Below are 24,135 nucleotides of genomic sequence, written 5' to 3'. Positions count from 1 at the left end.
ATTATTCTTGATTTTGAGAGGTTATCTTCTTGCTTTTTCTTCTCTGTCCCTCTTCCTGGTCGGTGACTCTGTACCCTGGGTTCTGCCACTTTGGCACACTCAGGTAGAGGTGTGCAGTTGATAAGTCTCTATGACGATGTCATGTATTGTGCTTTAGTCTCATTGGCACTCGAGGCTTATTAGCATTTATAGGCTCCGCCAGTGAGAGAGTCCGTGTTCCTAGAGCCTGTCTTCTAGTCTTTCCTTCCTCAATTAGTAGCCTGATAATCCAGCTATGAGGTTGCTGCTGCCTCTGCCTGGATAGTAAGAGGCTCAAAGAGCTGGCAACTCCCCACTCTATTTCCACTCAGCACAGGGCTCTGGGTAAGGCTCAGTCAGTCAGAGCTGCTAGCATAATCTGGTGGGGCTTCCACCCACTCAAAGACCTCTGGCTCTGCCACTCTGTCCAGTAACATGGGCGGGCGCCCACTCCTGGGGCGCTTGGAGGAAACTCTCATTCACTATCTGCACGCGCAGACTAGCATATCAGGCCGGCAGTCTCACAATGAGTGAAACCCTCACCCTCATGGACAAGTTGCAGCGTTGGAATTGACTCTCGTTCCGTCCCCATGCGTGGCTTTTGCAAGGCGCTGGGGCGGCCCGAGATTCTGCTTTGGCCCACACAAAAGCCCCTGACTCTGCCCCTCTGTGAGATAACACGGGCACACACTGCCAAGGCACTCGTAGGAATCTCTCGCTCACAATCTGTGCGCGCAGACCAGGATATCAGGCCAGCCGCCTCACCCTTTGAGTGAAACCTCTGTCCGCACAGAAGAGTTCCAGCATTAGAATTGGCTCTCGCTCCCTCCCTGTGTGCCGCTTTCCCAGGGCGCTGGGGCGGTCTGGAGATTCTGCTTTCAGCCCATACAAAGGCCTCTGACTCTGTCTCTGTGTGGGATAACACAGGCGCCCACTCCAGGGGCTTTGGAAGGAATCTCTTGCCCACTATCTGCGAGCGGCGACCAGGAGATTGGGGAAAATGGCTGCCCCACTTATCTTTCTTTGTCTGGGTTTGGCGAGAGTGTTAGCTTGTATTGCCCTGGTTGCCATAGGAACAGTTTTTCCTCGGCCTGGATCTCTGTGCCACAGCCTGGTTCGGCCGTTTGTGCTGCGGCCTGGATCTATTCATCCCCTTTGCCCTCCTTAGTTTCTATATTCTCAGTTCCCAGTGAAAGCTGCCCTGTTTAGGTTAGTGAGGAACGCAGAGCATTTCTTACTCCCTATTTCCTTAGGGGTTTGGTTATATATTTAGCCAATTTTTCTCTCGACCATAACTTCAGGTGTATTGCGAAACATCTGGAGGCTTCCAGGATAGGTTTTTCTGTTTCTGGTTGAAGATCTTGTTGAGTGTTGGGGAGATTTATCGGTATCGCTTCCTAACCCGCCATTACTCTGACATCATCTCTAGGGTGACTCACTGTAATATTTTTTAAAAAACAATTATTTTATAAATTAAACAGAAAAACAAATATTTTTACATTTTTATATTATTTTACTAATTTAATAACCTTTTCCTCCATTTTATTTATTGTAAAATACCGGTGGTCAATAGTGACCTCTGAACCACTGTGTTTGGGTAGGAATGTGTGATTTGGGGTGTGTGGGTGTGTGTCTGTGTGTTCATTTGAAATTAACCTAATTTTATATTTGAATTTATCAGCACATTTTAATTCTATTTGACGTTGTTTGCCATGAAATTGACAATTTCTTTTCTTTTTTTTTTCAGAGGAATTTAAGGGACAATCAGGTAAAATTACGGATATATTTTTACATTTAATTCACTTGAAAACATCTGTATTATTTCTCTCTTTGACATTTCCGGGCTTTTATCCAAGTTCCTTCCGTTGGTCTGTCTTTCTCCTTGACTTCTGCTGTCCCTCCCACATAATTCTGAGACAGCACCTCTTTCATTTGGGTCTGTTGATCTCTGTATCGTTGTCTTTTATCCTTTCCTACATCTCTTTCTCATTTTACCCAGCTATTTCCCTGTAAACTTTGGTTGAAGCAGTCAAGCAGAGAATTGTCACAGTTTTATGCAGAATTTGGTGAGATAAAAGGCTTCAAACTGACAGATACACAGTGTTTAGTATATATAGATATATCATCGATATACACATATAGATATTAATTTACATATTAGTTTATATAGATATCTGTGTGTATATGTGTGTATTTTTGGAAAATGCCAAACTTAGGACATTATTCAAATTTTCTAAATTTCAGTGTCCATTCCTATGCAATGGATACCTCTCCAAACCCTTCAGAGAACAGTCTTTGAAATCATCATTCGGTGTCTCTGTCCATTGTCTTCTCACAGCCTGTGTCATGATAAATACCTGACATCATTCACTGGTCAGATGTAACAGAGGGGGCATCCCTCTTCCACTGTCCTTTATCATATGACCCAGTGTTTGAAACTTTTAAGTATTTTACCCAATTTTTGAACCTTTTAAAATGTCCAAACATGGCAATTTCTTATTCTTTCTCAGTATTGTTGACACAGTCTACATATACCAAACAGAACTTAACAATAAGCAATTTTCTGAAGGATGTAATATCTTAAGGTGAGGTCAAAAGTAATAAATATCTGATCTCTACATAATTAGTGAAGAACACAAGAAAACAATATTCACCATGATATATCTCACAAAAAAGAACGTTAATCATACAAACCTTAATAGTATATTTCTCTAATGACAATTTAAATTATATTTTTGTTTTATAAGGAATGGTCTTTAGACATATATCCCTCTAATGCAGCGGTCCCCAACCCCCGGGCGGCGGACCGTTACGAGTTCGTGGGTCTTTTGGTACCGGTCCACAGAGAAAGAATAAATAACTTATATTATTTCCATTTTATTTATATTTAAGTCTGAAATATTCCAGATTCCCTCTGTTACAGCCATTTAAGACTCACTCTTGACACTTGTCTCGCTCACGTGATACATTTATTCTTCCCACATTAAAGGCTGGTCAGTGAAAATATTTTCTGACATTAAAACAGAACGTGGCCCAAAAAAGGTTGGGGACCACCGCTCTAATGCACAGAGCAGGTGTCATATGACCAGTGCAACATAAACAGGTTGGGACAGATGGTGTCTCTACGGTACACATCCCATCACTGCTGAAGTAACTTTCCTGACGGTGAATAAATTTGTTTTTAGGCTGATAATGGCGATAGTCTAGGGGCAGGAACACTTGGTATTGCACAAGTCAGAATTTCAGTCCACATTCATCACTTTCTTTCCTGACTTAGTTTCCTGTGCGCAGGGGACAGGGGAGGGAGAACAGCACTGACTCTGATGGGTGAGGTGTCCTTTGGATCCTCAGGGTTCCTGCTTTCACAGACATGGGTCCCCGTGTGCTCCACAGTGAACTAGGAAGGGGCCCCATTTCTGTTCTCCTTCCTCCCTGATATTCTGTTTTTACTTGGAATGAATGCATTTTCATTTCTTCTTTACTTTTCAGCTGAGGAAAGTGCACAGGAAAAAAGTAAGTACCGATGATCTACTGCCCTGTCCTCCCTCACCTGTCCCTCATCCCCTATCCTCTCTCTCAGGGACCAGCTACCTGTGTCTCAGTTCTTGATCCTCCCATTCTGATAACCACTTCATTTGCTCCTCAATTTCTCAAATTATTACTGCTGTCTTTGCCTTGTTAAAATTAATGAAACAAAGCCTTTTGGTCAAATGAATATTATCACTAACTTATTTGCAAGTTTTGGTACTTTTAAAGTTTCTGAGTGTAAGTTTCCTCAAGGACAGCTCAGGTCATTTGATCCTAAACTTTCCTTCTTCTTTCTCTTCATCTGAATCACTCAGCTACATTCAGACATGACTTAAAACAGAAACTCAGATACAATAATGTTGCGAATTAATCGAGGGCCACTAACATTGCGAATGGATGCACATTAGAACCCACTCCTGTGTTTATCTGGAAGAGCAGTTTCTCAGTAACTCTTGTATATTAGTTTTAGCAGCTGTGTACAGTGAAGGAACTACAAATAGAAATGAATGCATGCATATATAGAAGCATAAAAATACTATGGTAAATAGGGCAAATATTTCATCGTGATCCATGTAGAGTGAATAGGAATCATGAATATTTTAATTAAAGAACCTCCAAAACATTAAAAAATATAACACAATTTATTAAATAAAATTCTTCTCTTTTATTTTAAATTGTTTTCAATATTTATTGGGGTAATAGTGTTTAATAAAACTGTGTAGATCTGAGGAGCACAATTCTATCACACATCATGTGTACATGGCAGTGTGGTCACCACCCAGTCATGTATCTTTCTGTCACCTTTTTATATGTTTTAGATATTTCTGTCATCACATGTCACATGGTATTTTTATAATTGTGGTGATGATTTCAATAAAATTCAGTTCTAAGGCAATTTCTTTACGTATGGAAAATCTGAGACTTGGCCACCTTGCAGAAACAACATTTGAAGATATAGAACATTCGCTTCCTTTTCTTCACAGTGTGTAGAGAACCTGCTCACTTATGTGAGCCAAGATATTATTTTCTTGATTAAAAGTAAAGTAGCTCAGTAAGGTCCAGTGAGGAACAAGATGTTTGTCAGAGAATCCCACTCCTTTCTCTTTCATTAATTCAACTCCCAGGAGTATTAAGATGGTCTTCACTCAAGAATGAGCAAAAACAGAATCTCCAATACAGTGTGGTTAACAACCAACCTGTGGTTAAAAACATAAAGGATGCAGCACTCATAGCCTGACCCTGTGTCACTGGGAGGAGCTGTGTCTCACTGCTCCTTCCACAGTGTGGTGGCCACTCTGCACCATGTCACTGACGCAGCAGTGAGACTCACTGATGTGTTTAAAAGTATCCAGTGACCATACAAAGCTAACAAACAGAGTAACAGAAACATGAATATTTCAAATTGACCAAGAATATATTCAGCCTAGCCTGTGGTGGCCCCTGGTCAGAGTGTGGACCTAGGACACTGAGGTTGTCAGTTTGACCCTGGACTTGCCCGGTCACGGCACACAGGGCAGCAGCTACAGCTACAGTGAAGCAGCTATGAGTCCACACGCTTCCCTCCCGCCTCTCATCCCTTCTCTAGGTAAAATTAACAAATAAAAAAGTTTTTTTAAAAAATTTTAATTACACAACAAAATTCATATTTTAATAATTTTATATTATTTTATTAAAGTAACTCCATTTCCAACTCATTATTACTGTAGAACATCTGTTGATAGTAGTGAGTGTGTAGGTGTGTGATTGTGGTGACATGTGTGATTTGACATGTGTTTGTGTCTTCATCTAAAATAAACCTAATTTTAAATTTTAATTTATCAGTAAATTTCAATGATTTTTTGGTTGTTTCCATAAAATTGACGTTGACCTTTTCTTTTTTGTCTTTTTCAGGACATGTTAGAGAAAAGCTAGGTAAGAGTACTGACATTCTTAATCCACTTGAAATCATCTGGTTTATTTCTCTCCTTGAAACTTCTGGCCTTTTTAACCAAGTGCCCTCCGTTGGCCTGTCCTCCTCCTAGATGTCTATTGACCACTCTCCCTGTTTGAGCAGCATTTCTTCCATTTGTAGCTCTAGTTCTGTTTCTTACCTTCCATCCTTTGTCATTCCTCCTTTTGTCATTTTACGCAACTATTTCCCCGTAGACAATGGCTGCTCTGTCTTGCAGTAAATTGTCACAGTTCTATTAAGACATTGGTGAGATGAAGAGTGTTAAGCTCATAGATACATGATTCTTTTTTTATTATTTATTCATTTTTTATTATACAGAGAGAGAGGAGAGGAGAGAGAGACAGAGAGAGACAGAAAGAACAGGGGGAAGGAGCTGGAAGCATAAATTCCCATATATGTGCCTTGACTGGGCAAGCCCAGGGTTTCAAACCGGCAACCTCAGTGTTCCAGATTGAAGCTTTATGCAATGCGATACCACAGGTCAGGCTGATTCTTAAAATATACATGTATTATAGGTTTCTATTAGTGAGCATATATATAAATGATTATGTGTGTATTTCCAGAAAATATTCAAACTTACCATTTATATGAAGTATTCCCTGTTTAACGTCCGATTATTACACTATTAGTACTTCCCAAACCCTTTGAGAAAAAAATGACTCCAAGCTATCAGCATCCATTGTCTCTCCTCATTGTTTCCCCAAAGCCTGTGTCATGATAAATACCTTGTATCATTCACTGGTCAGATGTGACAGAGTGGGGCTTCCTTCTTCCATTGTTCTTGATCATATGACCCAGGTGGTCCAAGGTCTCTAAATAATCTACATAATTTTTTCTGTATTTTAATTATATCCAATCATGCCCTTTCTTGGGGGGGGTTAGACAATTAAATTTAACAGGTAGACATTGGTCAACTAGAGTGCGTAGATTTAGAGAAACCTCTCCATATCATTTGAACCGTGCCCGTTTTTTATTCTTCAGCTTTATTGTTGAAACCAGCATCAAATGACAACAGCACTTTACATTAAGCAACGTACAGAACAATAAAGTGTCTTAAGGCACATGGAAAAGTGATACATCTCTGATATGCACCTTTTATGTGAAGAGTATGAGAAAATAATTGATCATGATGTTTCAAAAAAAAGTAAATTTATTCATTCAAAACTTAAAATAGTTTTTTCTAATCTCAGTGATAATCATATTTTTTCCTTACGAATGGTCTTTAGGGAATTTACAGTGTGTCCATAAAGACATGGTGCACTTTTGATCGGTCAAAGAAAAGCAATAGAAGACGATAGAAATGTGAAATCTGCACCAAATAAAAACAAAACCCTTCCAGTTTCTGTAGGATGATGTGGCAGCATGTGCGCATGTGTAGTGATGATGTAACACCATGTAAACAGCAGAGCAGCCCACAACCATGTCAGTCGAGATGTGGACGGTACAGAGGAATGTTCAGTGTGTTCTGTGGCTCAATAAATTCGAATCCATGACCAAAGTACAAAGTGAATATCGGTGTGTTTATACGAAACGCCACCACATAGGAATAGCATTACTCGGTGGGATAAGCAGTTGAAGGAAACCAGCAGTTTGGTGGAGAAACCCCATTCTGGTAGGCCATCAGTCAGTGATGAGTCTGTAAAAGCTATACGGGATAGCTACCTAAGGAACCCTAAAAAATGTGTGCGTGAGCCCACAGTGAACTGCACTGAATAGGTATGAAACTGGGAGAGTTTTCCTTTTATTTGGTCCAGATTTCACATTTCTATCGTCTTTTGTTACTTTCCTGTGACTGGTCAAAAACTGCACCATGACTTTACGGACACACTGTATATCCCTCTATGCACAGAGCAGGAGTCATGTTACTAGTGCAGCAAAACCTGTTTTGTGGAGATATGTGTTTCTCCTGTTTACTCCTCATTGCTAGTGAAGTCCATGTTTCCTGTGTGAATACATGTGTTTTTAAAAAACAAACAAAAAGTTGATAGTCCACTGACAGGAACACTTAGTGTTGCACATCCCAGAATTTCTGACCTAACGCCCGCATGGCTTTATTTCCTGATCTGGTTTCTTGTGCACAAGGGAGAGTGGAGGTGACAGTATTACCTCCAATGAGTGACGTGTCCTTTGGAACCTTGTTGTTACTACTTTTGTAAATATGTGTCAATGTGTGCTCCAGAGTGAACTACAAAAGGGATTTGATTTCTCTTCTTCCTTATTCAAGATAATCTGTTTCACTTGGAATGATTTGTTCATTTCTTCCTTTTCCCTTTCTCCTGAGAGTGAACAGGAGACAAGTCAGTACCAATAACCTCCCTGTCCTTCCCTCACCTCTTCCTTATCCCCTGTCTTCTCTCTCAGTGACCATTTGCCTTTGTCTCAGTGTCTTATTCTTCCAGCTCTGATTCCCTGTGTTCACATGTTGTTCAGTTTCTCACATTAATACCTCCCCAATTGTCTTCTTTTTTTAATTTTAATTTTCTTTATTCATTTTAGAGAGGGGGGGGGAGAGGCGGGGGGAAGAGCAGGAAGCATCAACTCCCATATGTGCCTTGACCAGGCAAGCCCAGGGTTTCGAAACGGTGATCTCAGCATTTCCAGGTCGACAGTTTATCCACTGCACCACCACAGGTCAGGCCCCAATTGTCTTCTTGTTGAAATAAAAAAGATAGAGACTTTCTATCAAATAAATTTTATCAACAGCATATCTACAAGTGTAGATAGTTTTAAATATTTTGGTTGTAAGTTTTCTCCAAGAACAGCTCAGGTCATGTGATTCAGAACCTCCCTCATTATTATTTCTTTCCCTTCATCTGATTTATTTAGTTTCATTTGGGCCTGACTTAAAACAGACACTTAATACAATAATGTTGAGAGTTTTAGTTGGATAAAAACATTGTGAATAGACGCACATAAGAACCTAACCCTGCATTTACTTATACAAGCAGAGACCAAGAATAACTTTACCATGGCCTGTGGTGGCCCCGTGGACAGAGCGTGGACCTGGAACACTGAGGTGGCCAGTTCGACCCTGGACTTGCCCAGACACGGCACCCAGGGCAGCAGCTACAGCTACAGTGAAGCAGACATGAGTCCACACTCTTCACTCCTGCCTTCTATTCTTTTCCTCTATAATATTAAAAAATAAAATATTTTCACAAAAAGATTAGTTCATAATTTTAACAGCAAAAACAATATTTTTAAAATTTTATGTTATTTTACTAAATTCACTTTATTTTTCATAATTTTATGTACTATAGAACTCCTGTGGCCAAAAGTGAGCTCTGATCTCGAGTGTAGGTGTGTGTTTTGGGCGGGTCATTGTGATCTGTTTTGTTTGTGGTTCATCTGAAGTGTGATTGGTTAATTTCAAATTAAACTTTATCAGTAAATTTGAATGCTCTTTGTGGTTCTTTTTCATGAAATTGACATTGATCTTTTCTTTTCTTTCTTTTTCAGAACAAATTCTGAAAAATAAAGGTAAAATTACACTATATCGAAATGGGTTCCTCTACTGTCCACTTCCCATCACAAGTTAAGTTTCTATCTCATGTGTGAAATATTCTTTATCTGAAAAAGGTGACAGTGCAGTGACAGGGGAATGCTTAACGTTACACATTCCAAAATGTCAGACCTAACAGCGTCATCATTTTACTTCCTGACTTAGTGTCTGGGGCACAGGGGACAGGGGAGGACACAGCACTGCCTCTGACGTGACAGGTCCTCTTGGAACCCGATGGTTCTGACCTTCACAGATCTGAGTCAGTGTGAGCTCCTCTGTGATCTAGGAAAGGGGATGCATTGTGTGTTCTTATTTACCCAATATCGTGTCTTCACTTGGAATGAAGGGTTTATTTCTTTTTTTGCCTTTTCAGCCAAGAGTGAACCCAAGAGAGGTAAGTGCTCTTAGACACCTCCCTGGTCATTCTCCTGTCTGTTCCTTAGTCCCTCGTCTTATCTCTCAGTGACCACAAATCTTTTGTCTCAGTGTCTTGGCTTTTTAACTCTAATTGGTCTTTTTCATTCTCTTTTCAATTTCTCTCATGATGACCCACCATTTCTCTTCTCACAATCAATGAACAAGGCATTTCAGTCAAATGAATTTTATCACTAAGATATCTAGAATTTAGAAACATTTAAAGTTTTTGAGTGCACGTTTTCTCCAAGAACAGCTCAGGTCACTTGACTCAGAACCTCCCTCACTGTCATTTCGTACCTTCATCTGATTCACTCAGCTTCATTCAGACATGAGTTAAAACAGACATACAGGTTCAATATGGCTGAAAATTACTAGGTGGACCAAAATGTTATGAATAGATGCAAGTAAGAACCTAACCCTGTATTTACCTATGCAAGCTGTCTTTCAGTGACTTGTACAGTGAAGGTACTGCAATTAAAATAGAATACATTTATATAAAGAAGCATCAAAAGACTATTTTAAATATGACAAATATATCATAGTGCTTCGTATAGAGTGAAAATATAAAATATGATTTTATTTAAAAATATCAAATATTTTAAAAATTCTACAGGATTTTAAAAATATGTTTTACTTCTCATATTTAAAGTGTGGTTTTATGTATTTTTATATTTATTGTGGTGACCTTGGTTAATAAATGTATGCAGGTATCAGGTGCACGATTCTCTCACACCCCATGTGTACGTCACGGGTGTTCCCCACCCAGTTACGGATCTCTGTCACCCTTCTATTTATTTTAAACATCTATGTCCCTACATGTAACATAGTATTTGTAACTTGCAGTGATAATTTCAGTGGGATGGATTTTCAAGGTTTTTTCTTTATTTATGGAATAGATGAGACTTGTCCATGTTGCAGAAACAACCATTAGCACATTAAGCACTTTGACTAGCACTCTACATTGCGTAGAAAACCTGTCTCATATGTGAGCTGAGATATTTGTTTCTCAAATAAGGTAAAGGCTCAGTAAGGTCCGCTGAGAAACAGAATCTCTGTCAGAGAATCCCAGTGCTTTCTATGTCCTGAATTCAGCATCTGTAGGAATGAAATTATTCTTTATTCAGGAATGAGTGAAACAGAAACTCAAACACAGTATGACAAAAAATCAAGCCATGGACAAGACATGGAGGATGTAGCCCCCAGACCTCTGAACCTGTGCACTGGGAGGAGCTGTGTGTCAGTGCTCCTTCCACAGTGTGGTGGCCACTCTGCACGATGTCGCTGCTACAGCAGTGAGACTCTCTGATGTTTTTAAAGCATCCAATGACCATACTAAAGCTCACAAACTGAATAACAGGAACATAAATATTTCAAGTGACCAACAATGTTTTCAACCTAGTCTGTGTTGGCCCCGTGGACAGAGCATGGACCTGGAACACTGAGGTCTCCTATTGGTCCCTGGACTTGCCCGGACACGGCACACAGGGCAGCAGCTACAGCTAAAGTAGAGTAGCTATGAGTCCAAACACCTTGATCCAACCTCTCATTTCTTTTCTCAACAATATTAATTAATAAAATCTTCTGAAAAAATACAATTATTTTATAAATTAAAGAGCAAATTCAATATTTTTAAAAATGTTGTATTATTTTACTACATTAAATTTTTTCCAGCGTTTCACTTACTGTACAACACCTGTGGACAATAGTGAGCTCTGATTTATTATGTACACGTGTGTTTTGGAGGAACATGAGTGATTCGGCATATGTTTGCATGTTCATCTGAAACTATCCTCATTTCAAGTTGGATTTATCAGTAAACTTGAATTCCTCTTGTAATTGTTTCCTGTGAAATTGATGTTGACATTTTCTTTTCTTCTTTTTCAGGAGAATTTGGGACAGAATTTGGTAAAATTACTGATATTCTTGTACTCTTGATCCACTTAAAAACATTTGGTTAATATCTCTCTTTGACATTTCTGGCTTTTTTATTCAAGCATCTCCTGTTGGCCTGTCCTCACCCTAGATGTCTGATGTCCCCACCCCTGATCTCAGACAGCACTTCTCCCATTCAGGGCTTTGCTGATTCCCGTTTCACCCCGTTCATCCTTCCCCACGCCTTCTTCTGTCACTGTACACAGTCATTGCCTTGTGAACTTTGGTGACATCAGTCTTGCAGGAATTCCCACACTTTCATTAAGAATTTGGTCACATGAACAGTTTCAATCTGAAAGATACATGGATTTAGTATTTATATATTTATGTATATGTGTGTGTGTATATATATACCCAGACATATACAGACACAGATAGACTCACATTGATATATATGTATCTGTGTGTGTGTGTGTGTGTGTGTGTGTTAGGAAAATATTTAAACCTAGGACCTCTGTCAAATATCACAAATTTGAGTGCGCATTACTATGCCACTGATATTTCTCCAAACCATTAAGAAAAAAGCCTTCGAACTATCAGCATTCAGTGTCTCTGTCCATTTTCCTTTCAAAGCCTGAGTCATGATAAATACCTTGTATCAATCACTGGTCAGATGTGAGAGAGTGGGGTGTCCCTCTTCCACTGTCCTTGATCAAATGACCCAGGTGTTCCAAGCTCTCTAAATATTTTACATAATTATTTCTGGCCCTTAAAAATATGCAACCATGTCTGTCTTTTTTCCTTTGACATTGAGTTGACACTGTTATCAACTGACAAACTGCACTTAAAAATAAACAATTTGCAGAAGGATGAATTATCTTAAAGTAAGTGGAAAAGCGATTCATTTCTGAACTATACCTTTTATGTGAAGGGTACAAGAAAAATAATTGATTACGATGTTTCAAAAATAATGAAAAGTTAATCATTCACAGCTTAAAATTGTCTTTTTCTAACAATTACAACTATATATTGTTTCCTTGGTATTGGTCTTTAGGAATCTATTGTCTATGTACAGGGCAGGTGTCATATGACGAGTGCAACAAACCCCATTTTCTCATGATGGGGCCTCTCCTGTTCACTTCCTCATTGCTGCTTAAGTCCTTGTCTCCTGTGTGAATACGTTTCTTTTTTAATCTGAAAAACGTGAAAATCCCAGGACATGAGAACGCTTAGTATTGCACACCCCAGGGTTTCTAGCATAGCAACGTGATCCTTTATGTCCTGACTTAGTTTCCTGTGCACAAGGGACGGAGGAGGGAGAACAGCACTGACTCTGATGGGTGAGGTGTCCTTTGGATCCTCAGGGTTCCTGCTTTCACAGACATGGGTTCCCGTGTGCTCCACAGTGAACTAGGAAAGGGCTCATTTCTGTTCTCCTTCTTACCAGATAGTGTGCTTTCACTTGGAATGATTTCTTTCTTTCTTCCTTTTGTCTTTTACATGAGAGTGACCAGGAGAAAGTTCAGTACCAATAACCAACTCTTCCAATCATTCTCTCATCTGTTCTTTATACTGTTGTTTTCCGTCTCAATGATCATCTACCTTTTCACTCAGTATTTTGGCCTCCCAACTCTGATTCTCTATTTCCATATGCTGCTCAGTTTCTTCCACTATTACCTCTCCAACTGAAATAAAGAAGACAGAGCCTTTCTGTCTAATGAATTTTTTCACTAAGATATCTGCAAGCATAGGTACTTTTAAAGTTTCTGAGTGTAAGTTTTCTCCAAGGTCAGCTCAGGTCATTTGACTCAGAACTTCCCTCACTGTCATTTCTTTCCCTTCATCTGATTCACTCAGCTTCATTTAGACATGAGTTAAAACAGACACTCAGATACAATAAAGTTGAGAATTAATAGATGTACAAAAACATTGTGAATAGACACCCATAAGAACCTAATCCTGTAATAACCTATACAAGCCTATTCAAGCAGTCTTTCAATAACATTGCTACAGTGATAGAAACAAATTTGTACAATGAAGGTACTGTAATAAAAATGGAATACATATATATATTACATATATATATGTGCAAAGGTCATTTTAAATATGAAAAATATTTCACAGTGGTCCATATAGAGAGAAAAGAAATCAAGAATATTTTTTAAATATTGAATGAATAATTATAAAAATTCTACGGAATGCCTAAAATATGCTTCATTTCTGCTACTTAACGGATTGTTTTAATATTTATTGAATTTATTGGGGTGACATTGAGTAATCGATCTATGCAGATTGCAATGCAGCATTCTCTCACACCCCATCTGTAAATGGCAGTGTGTTCACCACCCAGTCACGTATCCTCCTGTCATGCTTTTATTTACTTTAAATATTTATGTCCCAATATGTCATGTGGCATTTTATAATTGTAGTGATGATTTCAGTGAAATGAATCTTCAGGATGTATTCCTTATTTATGCAATGGGTGTGAGCTGACCACTTTGCAGAAACAACCATTAGCAGATGTAATGCTTTTGCAGTCACATCTTTACAGTGTGCAGAAAACCTGTCTCGTCCGTGTGAGCTGAGATATTTGTTTCTCAGATAAGAGAAAGGCTCAGTAACTTGCTGTGAAAAACAAAATCTTGGTCAGAGAATCCCACTCCTGTCTCTCTCTCTCTCTTCAATTCTACACCCATGAGTGTCAAGATATTCTTCACTCAGAAATGAGTTATAACAGAAACTCAGACACAGTGTGATTAAAAATCAGTCCGTGAACAAAAACATGGAGGACGCAGCCCCCAGACCCCTGACCCTGTGTCACTGGGAGGAGCTGTGTGTCAGTGCTCCTTCCACAGTGTGGTGGCCACTCTGCACCATGTCGCTGCCGCAGCAGTGAGACTCACTGATGTGTTTAAAAGTATCCAATGACCATACAAAGCTAACAAACAGAGTAACAGAAACATGAATATTTCAAATTGACCAAGAACATATTCAGCCTAGCCTGTGGTGGCCCCTGGACAGAGTGTGGACCTAGAACACTGAGGTTGTCAGTTTGACCCTGGACTTGCCCAGACACGGCACCCAGGGCAGCAGCTACAGCTACAGTGAAGCAGCTATGAGTCCACACGCTTCCCTCCCGCCTCTCATCCCTTCTCTATGTAATATTAACAAATAAAAAAGTTTTTTTTAAAAATTTTAATTATACAACAAAATTCATATTTTAATAATTTTATATTATTTTATTAAAGTAACTCCATTTCCAACTCATTATTACTGTAGAACATCTGTTGATAGTAGTGAGTGTGTAGGTGTGTGATTGTGGTGACATGTGTGATTTGACATGTACTTTGTGTCTTCATCTAAAATAAACCTAATTTTAAATTTTAATTTATCAGTAAATTTCAATGATTTTTTGGTTGTTTCCATAAAATTGACGTTGACCTTTTCTTTTTTGTCTTTTTCAGGACATGTTAGAGAAAAGCTAGGTAAGAGTACTGACATTCTTAATCCACTTGAAATCATCTGGTTTATTTCTCTCCTTGAAACTTCTGGCCTTTTTAACCAAGTGCCCTCCGTTGGCCTGTCCTCCTCCTAGATGTCTATTGTCCACTCTCCCTGTTTGAGCAGCATTTCTTCCATTTGTAGCTCTGTCTAATTCTGTTTCTTACCTTCCATCCTTTCTCATTCCTCCTTTTGTCATTTTACACAACTATTTCCCCGTAGACAATGGCTGCTCTGTCTTGCAGTAAATTGTCACAGTTCCATTAAGACATTGGTGAGATGAAGAGTGTTAAGCTCATGGATACATGATTCTTTTTTTATTATTTATTCATTTTTTATTATACAGAGAGAGAGGAGAGGAGAGAGAGACAGAGAGAGACAGAAAGAACAGGGGGAAGGAGCTGGAAGCATAAATTCCCATATATGTGCCTTGACTGGGCAAGCCCAGGGTTTCAAACCGGCAACCTCAGTGTTCCAGATTGAAGCATTATGCAATGCGATACCACAGGTCAGGCTGATTCTTAAAATATACATGTATTATAGGTTTCTATTAGTGAGCATATATATAAATGATTATGTGTGTATTTCCAGAAAATATTCAAACTTACCATTTATATGAAGTATTCCATGTTTAACTTCTGATTATTACACTATTAGTACTTCCCAAACCCTTTGAGAAAAAAATGACTCCAAGCTATCAGCATCCATTGTCTCTCCTCATTGTTTCCCCAAAGCCTGTGTCATGATAAATACCTTCTATCATTCACTGGTCAGATGTGACAGAGTGGGGCATCCTTCTTCCATTGTTCTTGATCATATGACCCAGGTGTTCCAAGGTCTCTAAATAATCTACATAATTTTTTCTGTATTTTAATTATATCCAATCATGCCCTTTCTTGGGGGGGGTTAGAAATTAAATTTAACAGGTAGACATTGGTCAACTAGAGTGCGTAGATTTAGAGAAACCTCTCCAAGTCATTTGAACCGTGCCCGTTTTTTATTCTTCAGCTTTATTGTTGAAACCAGCATCAAATGACAACAGCACTTTACATTAAGCAACGTACAGAACAATAAAGTGTCTTAAGGCACATGGAAAAGTGATACATCTCTGATCTGCACCTTTTATGTGAAGGGTATGAGAAAATAATTGATCATGATATTTCAAAAAAAGTAAATTTATTCATTCAAAACTTAAAATAGTTTTTTCTAATCCCAGTGATAATCATAGTTTTTCCTTACGAATGGTCTTTAGGGAATTTACAGTGTGTCCATAAAGTCATGGTGCACTTTTTACCGGTCAAAGAAAAGCAATAGAAGATGATAGAAATGTGAAATCTGCACCAAATAAAAACAAAACCCTTCCAGTTTCTGTAGGATGATGTGGCAGCATGTGCGCATGTGCAGTGATGATGTAACACCATGTAAACAGCAGAGCAGCCCACAACCATGTCAGTCGAGATGTGGACGGTACAGAGGAATGTTCAGTGTGTTCTGTGGCTCAATAAATTCGAATCCATGACCAAAGTACAAAGTGAATATCGGTGTGTTTATACGAAACGCCACCACATAGGAATAGCATTACTCGGTGGGATAAGCAGTTGAAGGAAACCAGCAGTTTGGTGGAGAAACCCCATTCTGGTAGGCCATCAGTCAGTGATGAGTCTGTAAAAGCTATACGGGATAGCTACCTAAGGAACCCTAAAAAATGTGTGCGTGAGCCCACAGTGAACTGCACTGAATAGGTATGAAACTGGGAGAGTTTTCCTTTTATTTGGTCCAGATTTCACATTTCTATCGTCTTTTGTTACTTTCCTGTGACTGGTCAAAAAATGCACCATGACTTTACGGACACACTGTATATCCCTCTATGCACAGAGCAGGAGTCATGTTACTAGTGCAGCAAAACCTGTTTTGTGGAGATATGTGTTTCTCCTGTTCACTCCTCAATGCTAGTGAAGTCCATGTTTCCTGTGTGGATACATGTGTTTTTAAAAAACAAACAAAAAGTTGATAGTCCACTGACAGGAACACTTAGTGTTGCACATCCCAGAATTTCTGACCTAACGCCCGCATGGCTTTATTTCCTGATCTGGTTTCTTGTGCACAAGGGAGAGTGGAGGTGACAGTATTACCTCCAATGAGTGACGTGTCCTTTGGAACCTTGTTGTTACTACTTTTGTAAATATGTGTCAATGTGTGCTCCAGAGTGAACTACAAAAGGGATTTGATTTCTCTTCTTCCTTATTCAAGATAATCTGTTTCACTTGGAATGATTTGTTCATTTCTTCCTTTTCCCTTTCTCCTGAGAGTGAACAGGAGACAAGTCAGTACCAATAACCTCCCTGTCCTTCCCTCACCTCTTCCTTATCCCCTGTCTTCTCTCTCAGTGACCATTTGCCTTTGTCTCAGTGTCTTATTCTTCCAGCTCTGATTCCCTGTGTTCACATGTTGTTCAGTTTCTCACATTAATACCTCCCCAATTGTCTTCTTTTTTTAATTTTAATTTTCTTTATTCATTTTAGAGAGGGGGGGGGGAGAGGCGGGGGGAAGAGCAGGAAGCATCAACTCCCATATGTGCCTTGACCAGGCAAGCCCAGGGTTTCAAAACGGCGATCTCACCTTTCCAGGTCGACGCTTTATCCACTGCGCCACCACAGGTCAGGCGCCAATTGTCCTCTTGTTGAAATAAAAAAGATAGAGACTTTCTATCAAATAAATTTTATCAACAGCATATCTACAAGTGTAGACAGTTTTAAATATTTTGGTTGTAAGTTTTCTCCAAGAACAGCTCAGGTCATGTGATTCAGAACCTCCCTCATTATTATTTCTTTCCCTTCATCTGATTTATTTAGTTTCATTTGGGCCTGACTTAAAACAGACACTTAATACAATAATGTTGAGAGTTTTAGTTGGATAAAAACATTGTGAATAGACGCACATAAGAACCTAACCCTGCATTTACTTATACAAGCAGAGACCAAGAATAACTTTACCATGGCTTGTGGTGGCCCCGTGGACAGAGCGTGGACCTGGAACACTGAGGTGGCCAGTTCGACCCTGGACTTGCCCAGACACGGCACCCAGGGCAGCAGCTACAGCTACAGTGAAGCAGGTATGAGTCCACACTCTTCACTCCTGCCTTCTATTCTTTTTCTCTATAATATTAAAAAATAAAATATTTTCCCAAAAAGATTAGTTCATAATTTTAACACAAAAACAACATTTTAAAAATTTTATGTTATTTTACCAAATTAACTTTATATTTCATAATTTCGTGTACTATAGAACACCTGTGGCCAAAAGTGAGCTCTGATCTTGAGGGTAGGTGTGTGTTTTGGACGGGTGTTTGTGATCTGTTGTGTTTGTGGTTCATCTGAAGTGTGATTGGTTAATTTCAAATTAAACTTTATCAGTAAAATTGAATTCTCTTTGTGGTTCTTACTCATGAAGTTGACATTGATCTTTTCTTTTCTTTCTTTTTCAGAACAAATTCAGAAAAATAAAGGTAATATTACACTATATCGAGACGGGTACCTCTACTCTCCGCTTCCCATCACAAGTTAAGTTTCTGTCTCATGTGTGAAATATTCTTTATCTGAAAAAGGTGACAGTGCAGTGACAGGGGAATGCTTAGTGTTGCACATTCCAAAATGTCTGACCTGACACCATCATCATTTTACTTCCTGACTTAGTGTCCGGGGCACAGGGGACAGGGGAGGACACAGCACTGTCTCTTATGTGACAGGTCATCTTGGAACCCGATGGTTCTGACCTTCACAGATCTGAGTCAGTGTGAGCTCCTCTGTGATCTAGGAAAGGGGACGCATTGTGTGTTCTTCTTTACCCGATATTGTGTCTTCACTTGGAACGAGAGGTTTATTTCCTCCTTTTCCTTTTCAGCCGAGAGTGAACCCAAGAGAGGTAAGTGCCCTTAGCCACATCCCTGGTCATTCTCTCGTCTGTTCCTTAGTCCCTCGTCTTCTCTCTCAGTGACCACCTGCCTTTTGTCTCAGTGTCTTGGCTTTTTAACTCTAATTGGTCTTTTTCATTCTCTTTTCAATTTCTCTCATGATGACCCACCATTTCTCTTCTCACAATCAATGAACAAGGCATTTCAGTCAAATGAATTTTATCACTAAGATATCTAGATTTAGAAACATTTAAAGTTTTTGAGTGCACGTTTTCTCCAAGAACAGCTCAGGTCACTTGACTCAGAACCTCCCTCACTGTCATTTCGTACCTTCATCTGATTCACTCAGCTTCATTCAGACATGAGTTAAAACAGACATTCAGGTTCAATATGGCTGAAAATTACTAGGTGGACCAAAATGTTATGAATAGATGCATGTAAGAACCTAACCCTGTATTTACCTATGCAAGCTGTCTTTCAGTGACTTGTACAGTGAAGGTACTGCAATTAAAATAGAATACATTTATATAAAGAAGCATCAAAAGACTATTTTAAATATGACAAATATATCATAATGCTTTGTATAGAGTGAAAATATAAAATATGATTTTATTTAAAAATATCAAATATTTTTAAAATTCTACAGGATTTTAAAAATATGTTTTACTTCTCGTATTTAAAGCGTGGTTTTATGTATTTTTATATTTATTGTGGTGACCTTGGTTAATACATGTATGCAGGTCTCAGGTGCACGATTCTCTCACACCCCATGTGTACCTCGCGGTGAGTTCCCCACCCAGTCACGGATCTCTGTCACCCTTCTATTTATTTTAAACCTCTATGTCCCTGCATGTCACATAGTATTTGTAACTTGCAGTGATAATTTCAGTGGGATGGATTTTCAAGGTTTTTTCTTTATTTATGGAATAGATGAGACTTGTCCATGTTGCAGAAACAACCATTAGCACATTAAGCACTTTGGCTAGCACTCTACATTGCGTAGAAAACCTGTCTCATATGTGAGCTGAGCTATTTGTTTCTCAAATAAGGTAAAGGCTCAGTAAGGTCCGCTGAGAAACAGAATCTCCGTCAGAGAATCCCAGTCCTTTCTCTGTCCTGAATTCAGCACCTGTAGGAATGAAGATATTCTTCATTCAGGAATGAGTGAAACAGAAACTCAAACACAGTATGACAAAAAATCAACCCATGGACAAGCCATGGAGGATGTAGCCCCCAGACCTCTGAACCTGTGCACTGGGAGGAGCTGTGTGTCAGTGCTCCTTCCACAGTGTGGTGGCCACTCTGCACGATGTCGCTGCTACAGCAGTGAGACTCTCTGATGTTTTTAAAGCATCCAATGACCATACTAAAGCTCACAAACTGAATAACAGGAACATAAATATTTCAAGTGACTAACAATGTTTTCAACCTAGTCTGTGTTGGCCCCGTGGACAGAGCATGGACCTGGAACACTGAGGTGGCCGGTTTGACCCTGGACTTGCCCGGACACTACACACAGGGCAGCAGCTACAGCTAAAGTAGAGTAGCTATGAGTCCAAACACCTTGATCCAACCTCTCATTTCTTTTTTCAACAATATTAATTAATAAAATCTTTTGAAAAAATACAATTATTTTATAAATTAAAGAGCAAATTCAATATTTTTAAAAATGTTGTATTATTTTACTACATTAACTTTTTTCTAGTGTTTCACTTCCTGTACAACACCTGTGGACAATAGTGAGCTCTGATTTCCTATGTACACGTGTGTTTTGGAGGAACATGAGTGATTCAACATATGTTTGCGTGTTCATCTGAAACTATCCTCATTTCAAATTGGATTTATCAGTAAACTTGAATTCCTCTTGTAATTGTTTCCTGTGAAATTGATGTTGACATTTTCTTTTCTTCTTTTTCAGGAGAATTTGGGATAGAATTTGGTAAAATTACTGATATTCTTGTACTCTTGATCCACTTAAAAACATTTGGTTAATATCTCTCTTTGACATTTCTGGCTTTTTTATTCAAGCATCTCCTGTTGGCCTGTCCTCACCCTAGATGTCTGATGTCCCCATCCCTGATCTCAAACAGCACTTCTCCCATTCAGGGCTTTGCTGATTCCTGATTCACCCCGTTCATCCTTCCCCACGCCTTCTTCTGTCACTGTACACAGTCATTGCCTTGTGAACTTTGGTGACATCAGTCTTGCAGGAATTCCCACACTTTCATTAAGAATTTGGTCACATGAACAGTTTCAATCTGAATGATACATGGATTTAGTATTTATATATTTATGTATATGTGTGTGTGTGTATATATACCCAGACATATACACACACAGACACACTCACATTGATATATATGTATCTGTGTGTGTGTGTGTTAGGAAAATATTTAAACCTAGGACCTCTGTCAAATATCACAAATTTGAGTGCGCATTACTATGCCACTGATATTTCTCCAAACCATTAAGAAAAAAGCCTTCGAACTATCAGCATTCAGTGTCTCTGTCCATTTTCCTTTCACAGCCTGAGTCATGATAAATACCTTGTATCAATCACTGGTCAGATGTGAGAGAGGAGGGTGACCCGGTTCCACTGTCCTTGATCAAATGACCAGGTGTTCCAAGCTCTCTAAATATTTTACATAATTATTTCTGGCCCTTAAAAATATGCAACCATGTCTGTCTTTTTTCCTTTGACATTGAGTTGACACTGTTATCAACTGACAAACTGCACTTAAAAATAAACAATTTGCAGAAGGATGAATTATCTTAAAGTAAGTGGAAAAGCGATTCATTTCTGAACTATACCTTTTATGTGAAGGGTACAAGAAAAATAATTGATTACGATGTTTCAAAAATAATGAAAAGTTAATCATTCACAGCTTAAAATTGTCTTTTTCTAACAATTACAACTATATATTGTTTCCTTGGTATTGGTCTTTAGGAATCTATTGTCTATGTACAGGGCAGGTGTCATATGACGAGTGCAACAAACCCCATTTTCTCATGATGGGGCCTCTCCTGTTCACTTCCTCATTGCTGCTTAAGTCCTTGTCTCCTGTGTGAATACGTTTCTTTTTTAATCTGAAAAACGTGAAAATCCCAGGACATGAGAACGCTTAGTATTGCACACCCCAGGGTTTCTAGCATAGCAACGTGATCCTTTATGTCCTGACTTAGTTTCCTGTGCACAAGGGACGGAGGAGGGAGAACAGCACTGACTCTGATGGGTGAGGTGTCCTTTGGATCCTCAGGGTTCCTGCTTTCACAGACATGGGTTCCCGTGTGCTCCACAGTGAACTAGGAAAGGGCTCATTTCTGTTCTCCTTCTTACCAGATAGTGTGCTTTCACTTGGAATGATTTCTTTCTTTCTTCCTTTTGTCTTTTACATGAGAGTGACCAGGAGAAAGTTCAGTACCAATAACCAACTCTTCCAATCATTCTCTCATCTGTTCTTTATACTGTTGTTTTCCGTCTCAATGATCATCTACCTTTTCACTCAGTATTTTGGCCTCCCAACTCTGATTCTCTATTTTCATATGCTGCTCAGTTTCTTCCACTATTACCTCTCCAACTGAAATAACGAAGACAGAGCTTTTCTGTCTAATGAATTTTATCACTAATATATCTGCAAGCATAGGTACTTTTAAAGTTTCTGAGTGTAAGTTTTCTCAAAGGTCAGCTCAGGTCATTTGACTCAGAACTTCCCTCACTGTCATTTCTTTCCCTTCATCTGATTCCCTCAGCTTCATTTAGACATGAGTTAAAACAGACACTCAGATACAATAAAGTTGAGAATTAATAGATGTACAAAAACATTGTGAATAGACACCCATAAGAACCTAATCCTGTAATAACCTATACAAGCCTATTCAAGCAGTCTTTCAATAACATTGCTACAGTGATAGAAACAAATTTGTAAAATGAAGGTACTGCAATAAAAATGGATTACATATATATATTACATATATATATATGTGCAAAGTTCATTTTAAATATGAAAAATATTTCACAGTGGTTCATATAGAGCAAAAAGTAATCAAGAATAATTTTTTAAATATCAAATGAATATTATAAAAATTCTAGAGAATGCATTAATTATGCTTCATTTCTCCTATTTAACAGATTGTTTTAATATTTATTGAATTTATTGGGGTGACATTGAGTAATCGATCTATGCAGATTGCAATGCAGCATTCTCTCACACCCCATCTGTACATGGCAGTGTGCTCACCACCCAGTCACGTATCCTCCTGTCATGCTTTTATTTACTTTAAATATTTATGTCCCAATATGTCATGTGACATTTTATAATTGTAGTGATGATTTCAGTGAAATGGATCTTCAGGATATATTCCTTATTTATGCAATGGGTGTGAGCTGACCACTTTGCAGAAACAACCATTAGCAGATGTAATGCTTTTGCAGTCACTTCTTTACAATGGGCAGAAAACCTGTCTCGTCCGTGTGAGCTGAGATATTTGTTTTTCAGTTAAGAGAAAGGCTCAGTAACTTCCTGTGAAAAACAAAATCTCGGTCAGAGAATCCCACTCCTGTCTCTCTCTGTCTCTTCAATTCTACACCCATAAGTGTCAAGATATTCTTCACTCAGAAATGAGTTATAACAGAAACTCAGACAAAGTGTGATTAAAAATCAGTCCGTGAACAAAAACATGGAGGACGCAGCACCCAGACCCCTGACCCTGTGTCACTGGGAGGAGCTGTGTCTCAGTGCTCCTTCCACAGTGTGGTGGCCACTCTGCACGATGTCGCTGCCGCAGCAGTGAGAATCACTGATGTGTTTAACGTATCCAATGACCATACCAAAACTGACAAACTGATTAACAGGAACATAAATATTTCAAGTAGACCAAGAATATTTTTAGCCTTATCTCTGGTGGCCCCATGGGTAGAGCGTGGACCTTGAACACTGAGTTTGTCAGTTCAACCCTCGACTTGCCCAGAAAAGGCAAATGGGGCAAACAACACACAAACTGAAGGCACTATGGGTCCACATGTTATGTTTCTATCTCCCATTCCTTTCCTCAGTTATATTAATATTGTATATAAAAAATATTTACAAAAATCAATTACTTTACAAATAAAACAGCAATACAAATATTTTTAAATTTTTATACTATTTTACTAAATTAACACCCTTTTCCTCCTTTTAATTTATTGTAAAATACCAGTGGTCAATAGTGAGCTCTGAGCTACTGTGTTTTGGGGAGGCATGTGTGATTTGAGGTGTGTGTGTGTGTGTGTGTGTATGTGTGTGTGTGTGTGTGTGTGTGATTGTTCATTTGAAATTAACCTAATTTTATGTTTGAAAATATCAGGAAATCTAAAATCTCTTTGTGACTGTTTCTCATGAAATTGAAATTAACATTTTCTTTTTCAGAGAAATTTAACATAAAATCAGGTAAAATTAC

General features: G+C 38.7%; 1 protein-coding gene and 1 long non-coding RNA gene across 2 annotated transcripts in view; both read left to right on the top strand.

Annotated features, from left to right (window-relative positions):
• LOC136388496 (uncharacterized protein PF3D7_1120000-like) overlaps nucleotides 1-24,135 on the top strand; it is a 419,710-nt gene that overhangs the window by 244,839 nt on the left and 150,736 nt on the right. The gene's annotated exons all lie outside the window — the stretch shown is intronic.
• On the top strand, nucleotides 3,503-11,367 carry LOC136387795 (uncharacterized). Its single transcript, XR_010748162.1, has 5 exons — nucleotides 3,503-3,531; nucleotides 5,437-5,457; nucleotides 8,957-8,977; nucleotides 9,373-9,393; nucleotides 11,301-11,367. It is a non-coding gene; the product is annotated as an uncharacterized lncRNA (long non-coding RNA).

This window comes from Saccopteryx leptura, chromosome 1, assembly GCF_036850995.1.
Source record: "Saccopteryx leptura isolate mSacLep1 chromosome 1, mSacLep1_pri_phased_curated, whole genome shotgun sequence".
NCBI lineage: Eukaryota > Metazoa > Chordata > Mammalia > Chiroptera > Emballonuridae > Saccopteryx > Saccopteryx leptura.
This window is presented reverse-complemented; position numbering and strand designations above follow the sequence as displayed.